Source organism: Bison bison, unplaced genomic scaffold (genome assembly GCF_000754665.1).
Source record: "Bison bison bison isolate TAMUID 2011002044 unplaced genomic scaffold, Bison_UMD1.0 scf7180017864237, whole genome shotgun sequence".
Classification (NCBI taxonomy): Eukaryota; Metazoa; Chordata; class Mammalia; order Artiodactyla; family Bovidae; genus Bison; species Bison bison.
In genome coordinates this window covers 1,392,072-1,400,115 of record NW_011494809.1, presented here as the reverse complement: position 1 = coordinate 1,400,115, position 8,044 = coordinate 1,392,072, and positions in this window count along the sequence as shown.

Genomic DNA, 8,044 nt, shown 5'->3' with positions numbered 1-8,044 from the left:
ACAGTGCTCTAGAAATAAGAGGGTAAGATGCATTATAAAGCATGTAGATTTGTCTAATTGAGTAGAGCATAAGGTAATAAGAGAGTCCTGGTGATGAAGAGTGCTAGAGATGAGACCTGGGCTACAGGGATTCAGAATAAATGTAATGGTCACTGGGGAGCTTTTCAAAGAATTTGTGTACAGAAATAAGAACTGAGATATAAGTTTCTTGTCTCCTTCATTCATTTCTCCTCAATGTCCATCAGAGACCTGAGTACTTAGTGGAGACCCAGTGAAAAATGCTGTTTATGGCTTACATTTACTGAGCACTTACTATATGCCTGATTCTTTTCTAAATACTTGATACATAGGAGATCATTTAACCCTCACATTAACCTGATAAGGTTTTTGACATAATTATCTCTCTTCCATAGCTGAAGTAATTCAAGATCAAACATTTATAGAGGAACTGTGGCTCCTGAGGCACGCTGGATGCAGAGAAACTGAAGATGTAGTCGACCAGATTTTGGAATAACTACAACAGGAGGTCTGAAAAACAAAGAGATCATTTTCATCTCATCAGTCCTAGGTGAAGAGATCAAGCCTTGAGCCTTTGGAGTGGAAGCACTGACTCCAAGACCCTGGACTACCAAAGAACTAACCCTCAGTTCAGTTCAGTTCAGTTCAGTGGCTGTCATGTCCGACTCTTTGTGACCCCATGAATCACAGCACACCAGGCGTCCCTGTCCATCACCAACTCCTGGAGTTCACTCAAGACTCACGTCCATTGAGTCAGTGATGCCATCCTGCCATGTCATCCTCCGTCATCCCCTTCTCCTCCTGCCCCTAATCCCTCCCAGCATCAGAGGCTTTTCCGATCAGTCAACTCTTCGCACGAGGTGGCCAAAGTACTGGAGTTTCAGCTTTAGCATCATTCCTTCCAAAGAAATCCCAGGGCTGATCTCCTTCAGAATGGACTGGTTGGGTCTCCTGGCAGTCCAAGGGACTCTCAAGAGTCTTCTCCAACACCACAGTTCAAAAGCGTCAATTCTTCAGTGCTCAGCTTTCTTCACAGTCCAACTCTCACATCCATACATGACCACTGGAAAAACCATAGTCTTGACTAGACAGACCTTTGTTGGCAAAGTAATGTCTCTGCTTTTCAATATGTTATCTAGGTTGGTCATAACTTTTCTTCCAAGAAGTAAGCATCTTTTAATTTCATGGCTGCAGTCACCATTTGCAGTGATTTTGGAGCCCCCCCCCCCAAAAAAAATAAAGTCTGCCACTGTTTCCACTGTTTCCCCATCTATTTGCCATGAAGTGATGGGACCAGATGCCATGATCTTCGTTTTCTGAATGTTGAGCTTTCATCAAGAGGCTTTTAATTCCTCTTCACTTTCTGCCATAAGAGTTGTGTCATCTGCATATCTGAGGTTATTGATATTTCTCCCAGGAATCTTGATTCCAGCTTGTGCTTCTTCCAGCCCAGCGTTTCTCATGATGTACTCTGCATAGAAGTTAAATAAGCAGGGTGACAATATACAGCCTTGACGTACTCCTTTTCCTATTTGGAGCCAGTCTGTTGTTCCATGTCCAGTTCTAACTGTTGCAACAGTTAGAACTAACCCTGGGGAGTATCAAATAGTGAGAACTCCCACAAAGGAAACCACTTGAACACAAGACCCAGCATCACCCAACCACAAATAGCACCCTGTGCAGGACACCTCATCTAAACAACAAACAAAACAAAAACACAAAACCAATCAGTAGCAGAAAGAATTATCACCTCATTCAGCCTTGCCCATTCGGGGAGTGAGGGGAACTCAGCAAAAATCTGACCCTATATAAAGCTTACACAAAGCACTGGACCAACCTTAGGAGGGCAGAAAGCAAAAGGAAGAAAGAATTCAACCTTGAAAAGGTTGGGAAAAGGAGACCTCACACACAATAAGTTAAAAAAAATAATGAAAAGGAAGACATATATTACATGAATGAAGGAACAAACTAGAAACATGGAAGTCCAAATAAATGAAGAGGAAATAGGCCAACTACCTGAAAAGAATTCAGAGTAATCATAGTAAACATGATCAAAAACTTTGAAAGCAAAATGGAGAAAATGCAAGAATCAACTAACAAACACCTAGAAGAATTAAAGAATAAACAAACATACAGAGACAAACAACACAATTACTTAAATGAAAAACACTCTAGAAGGGATCTATAGCAGAATATCTGAAACGGAAGAATCAGTCAGTGAGCTGTAAGATAAAATGGTGGAAATAACTTCTGAAGAGCAGAATAAAGTAAAAAGAATGAAAAGAACTGAGGATAATCTCAGAGACCTCTGGGACAATATCACCACACCACATCACATTCGAATTATTGGAATCTCAGAAGAAGAAGAGAAAAAGAAAGAGTACGAGAAAAATTTTGAAGAGATTATACTTGAAAATTTCCCTAACATAGAAAAGGAAATAGTCAATCAATTCTAAGAGGTGCAAATAGTCCCATACAGAATAAACCCAAGGAGAAACACGCCAAGACACATACTAATCAAACTAACAAAGACTAAACACAAAGAAAGAATATTAAAAGCAGCAAGGGAGAAGCAACAAGTAACATACAAGGGAAATCCCACATGCTTAACAGCTGATCTTCCAGTAGAAACTGCAGGCCAGAAAGGAATGGCAAGATATATTTAAAGTACTGAAAGGGAAAAATCTACAACCAAGATTACTGTACCTGGAAAAGATCTCATTCAAGATTGATGGAGAAATACAAAGCTTTTCAGACAAGCAAAAGTTAAGCGAATTCAGTACCACCAAACCAGCTTTGCAACAAATATTAAAAGGACTTATATAGTAAGAAATAACAAGAGAAGAAAAAGATCTACAAAATCAATCCCAAACAATTAAGAAAATGACAACAGGAACATATATATCAATAATTACTTTAAGCGTAAATGGATTAAATGCTCCAACCAAAAGACAGACTGGCTGAATGGATAAAAAAACAAGACCCATACATATGCTGTTCAGACCTTAAGACACATACAAACTGAAAGTGAGAGGATGGAAAAATATTTTCCATGCAAACGGGAAGCAAAAGAAAGCTGGAGTAGCAATCTTCATATTGACAAAATAGATATTAAAATAAATAATATTATAAGAGATAAGGAAGGACACTATATAATGATCAAGGGATCAATCCAAGAGGAAGATATAACAATTGTAAATATCTATGCACCCAACATAGAATACATAAGACCTCAGTACATAAGACAAACACTAACAGACATAAGGGGAAATTGACAGTAACACAATAATAGCAGGAGGATTAAACAGCCCACTCAGACCAATGGACAGATCATCAAAACAAAATTAATAAGGAAACACAAGTCTTAAAAGATACATCAGATGAGATGGATCTCACTGATATCTTCAGGACATTCCATCCAAATGCAGAAGAATACACCTTCTTCTCAAGTGCACATGGAACATTCTCCAGGATAGACCATATGTTGGGTCACAAATCAAGCCTCAGTAAATTTAAGAAAATTGAAATCATATCAAGAGTCTTCTCTAACCAAAACGCTACAAGACTAGAAATCAATTACAAGAAAAAAAGCTGTAAAAAACACAAACACTTGGAGATTAAATAATACATTTCTAAATAACCAACAGGTTACTGAATAAATCAAAAGGGAAATCAAAAAAATTCTAGAAAAAATGACAATGAAAACACAACAACTCAAAACCTATGGGATGTAGCAAAAGCATTTCTAAGAGGGAAGTTTATAGCAGTACAATCCTACCTCAAGAAACAAGAAAAAGGTCGAATAGACAACCTAACTTTACACCTAAAACAACTGTAAGAAGAACGGCAACAACAATGAATTAATAGAAGGAAAGAAATCATAGATACAAGCAGAAATAAATGCAAATAAAGAATAGTAAAGATTAATAAAACTAAAAGCTGGTTCTTTGAGAAGATAAACAAAATTGACAAACATTTAGCCAGACTCATCAAGAAAAAATGAAAGAAAAATCAATCAACAAAATTAGAAATAAAAAAAGGAGAGATTCTAACAGACAATGCAGAAATACAAAGGATTATAAGGGACTATTATGAACAACTATATGGCAAAAATTGGATTACCTAGAAGAATGGGACAGATTCTTAGAAAAGTTCCATTTTCCAAGACAGAACCAGTAAGAAATAGAAATTATGAACAACCCAATTACAAGCACTGAAATTGAAGCTGTGATTAAAAAATCTCTCCAAAAACAAAAGCCAAGGACCAGATCACTTCACAGGAGAATTCTATCAAACATTTAGTGAAGAGCTAATGACTATCCTTCTAAAACTCTTTCAAAAAATTGCAGAGATAGGAACACTTCCAAATTCATTCTATGAGGCCACCATCACCCTAATACCAAAACCAGACAAAGACAACTCACAAAACAGAAAACCACAGGCCAATATCACCAATAAACACAGATGCAAAAATCCTCAACAAAATTTTAGCAAACATAATTCAGTAACACATCAAAAAGCTCATACACCATGATCAAGTTGGGTTTATTCCAGGAATGCAAGGATTCTTCAATATATACAAATCAGTCAATGTGATACACCATATTAACAAATTGATAAATTAAAACCAATATGAAAATTTCAATAGATGCAGCAAAAGCCTTTGACAAAATTCAGCACCAATTTATGATTAAAACTCTTCCAAAAATGGGCATAGGAGGAAACTACTTCAACATAATAAAGGTCATATAAGCCTACAGCAAACATTATTCTAAATGGTGAAAAACTGAAAGCATTCTCCCTAAGATAAGGAATAAGACAAGGGTGTCCACTGTCACCAATATTATTCAACATAGTTTTGGAAGTCCTAGCTACAGAAATCAGAGAAGAAAAATAAATAAATAAATCAAAGGAATCCAGATTTGAAGAGAAGAAGTAAAGCTCTCACTGTTTGCAGATGACATGATACTGTACATAGAAAACCCTAAAGACAGTATCAGAAAATTACTAGAGCTAGTCGGTGAATTTAATAGTTGCAAGATAAAAAATCAATACACAGAAATCACTTGCATTTCTATATACTAACAATGAAAACTCAGAGAGAGAAATCAATGAATCAATCCCATTCACCATTGCAACAAAAAGAATAAAGTATCTAGGAATAAACTTACCTAAGGAGACAAAAGAACTGTGCACAGAAAATTATAAGATGCTAATGAAAGAAATTAAAGATGACATAAACAGATGGAGAAATATTCCATGTTCCTGGGTAGGAAGAATTGATATTGTGAAAATGACTACGCTACCAAATGCAATCTACAGATTCAATTACCAATGGCATTTTTCACAGAACTAGAACAAAAAAATTCACAATTCATTTGGAAACACAAAAGATCCCAAATAGCCAAAGAAGTCTTGAGAAAGAAGAGTGGAGCTGGAGGAATCAACCTTCCTGACTTCAGAATATACTAGATAGCTACAGTCATCAAGACAATATAGTACTGGCACAAAAACAGAAGTATAGACCAATGGAACAAGATAGGAAGCCTAGAAATAAATCCATGCACCTATGGATACCTTATTTTTACAAAAGAGGAAATAATATACAATGGGGCAAAGACAGTCTCTTCAATAAATGGTGCTGGATAAACTGGACAGCTACATGTAAAAGAATTAAATTAGAACACTTCCTAACACCATACACACAGACAAACTCAAAATGGATTAAAGATCTAAATGTAAGACCAAAAACTATAAAACTCTTAGAGGAAAACATAGGCAAAACACTCAATGACATAAATCAAAGCAAGATCCTCTATGACCCACCTCCTAGAGTAATGGAAATAAAAACAAAAATAAAGAAGTGGGACCTGATTAAACATAAAAGCTTTTGTACGACAAAGGAAACTATAAGCAAGGTGAAAAGACAACCTTCAGAATGGCAGAAAATAATAGCAAATTAAACAATTGACAAAGGATTAACCTCCAAAATAGACAAGCAGCTCATACAACTCAATACCAGAAAAGCAAACAGCTCAATCAGAAAATGGACAAAAGACCTAAGCAGACATTTCTCCAAAGAAGACATACAGATGACTAACAAACACATGAAAAGATGCTCAACATCGCTTGTTATTAGAGAAATGCAAATCAGAACTACAATGAGATATCACCTCACACTGGTCAGAATGGCCATCATCAAAAAGTCTACAAACAATAAATGCTGGAAAGGGTGTGGAGAAAAGGGAGCGCTCTTGCCTTATTGGTGGGAATGTAAATTGATACAGCCACTATGGAAGACAGTATGGAGATTCCTTTAAAAAAAACTAGGAATAAAACCACCTCATGATCCAGAAATCCCACTCCTAGGCATATATCCTGAGGAAATCAAAACTGAAAAAGACCTCATGTATTCCTTTGTTCACTGAAGCACTATTTACAAGAGCTAGAACATGAAAGCAACCTAGATGTCCATCAACAGATGAATGGATAAAGAAATTTTGGTATATATATACAATACTCAGCCATAAAAAGGAACATCTTTGAGTCAGTTCTAATGAGGTAGATGAACTTAGAGCCTATTATACAGACTGAAGTAAGTCAGAAAGAGAAAGATAAATATTGTATTCTAACACATATACACAAAATCTAGAAATGTGATACTGAAGAATTTATTTACAGGTCAGCAACGGAGAAACAGACATAGAGGATAGACTTATTGACATGGGGAGAGGGGAGGGGAGGGTGAGATGTATGGAAAGAGTAACATGGAAACTTACATTGCTGCTGCTGCTAAGTCGCTTCAGTAGTGTCCGACTCTGTGCAACCCCATGGACTGCAGCCTACTTACCATATGTAAAATAGAGAGCCAATGGGAATTTGCTGTATGGCTCAGGAAACTCAAACAGGGTCTCTGTATCAATCTAGAGGGATGGGATGGGGAGGGAGATGGGAGGGAGGTTCAAAAGGGAGGGAATATATGTATACCTATGGCTGATTCATGTTGAGGTTTGACAGAAAACAACAAAATTCTGTAAAGCAATTATCCTTCAATAAAAAATAAATATTTTTTAAAATAAAATAAAATTAATAATCTGGAAAAAAAGATGAAGCCTTTAAGTAAAAAACTTAACCAAAGTCACACAATTTTTCATAATAGAACAAGGACACAGAACAAAGTCTTAACTAGTTTTCTCTATTGCTTCATGACCAAAAAAAAAGACTATTAAAAATAAATGAGTACCATCATATCCTTAAGAACAATACATTATACTTTTTCTCTCATTGTTAGATGACAGATGACATTAAACACAACTCACTGGACCAAGTTATAGCCTTAGTTGTTATATTCTCAACTGTAATACAGGAACTGTTTGTTTGGGTCAGATTTCTACTACATCAGGAGAACATAGTGTGTTGCTAGTTTGTTTTGTCACAATGAAGCCTACAAGAAGTGCAAAGACAGCTTGCAGGTACTGCTGTTAGGCAACAGTCATCAAGAGCTGACCATCCATTATGATGGCTGTGGTGTGTGGCATTCGTGCCTGGCACTCACTGTGCAGTTATGAGAGACATGAAAGAAACTGCAAATGGCCTGGATAGGTGGAAAGGGAGGTAGAATTAGTCCTAGGGAGCACTTGAGATGTGTGAAACTGCCTCCTCTTCTGCCTGCAGAATCAGAATATTTTCTCACACTGAACTAATAAAAGTATTCTGCAACTAGTGGAAGAGTGGAGCTGTAGAGTGATCTGAGGTTGGTCTGCATAAGCCAAGGAAAGGGAAAACATTTATCTGCTCTTTGTAGTTATAAAGATACCTTAGTTGGAAAACGTAGTTCCAAAAGTCACCTTCATCCTTGAGGGTCCTTTCTGCTCTTTCCAAGTAATTTTTAACTCCCTGTATCTTTCTAGGAAAATATGAACTTTAGGTTTTCGAAAAGGGGCATTAATCTAGTCATATTGAGGAGTATTAATACTTAGTGCTTATAAACCATTCAGGTTCACTGTATTGGGAATTAGAAGACCTG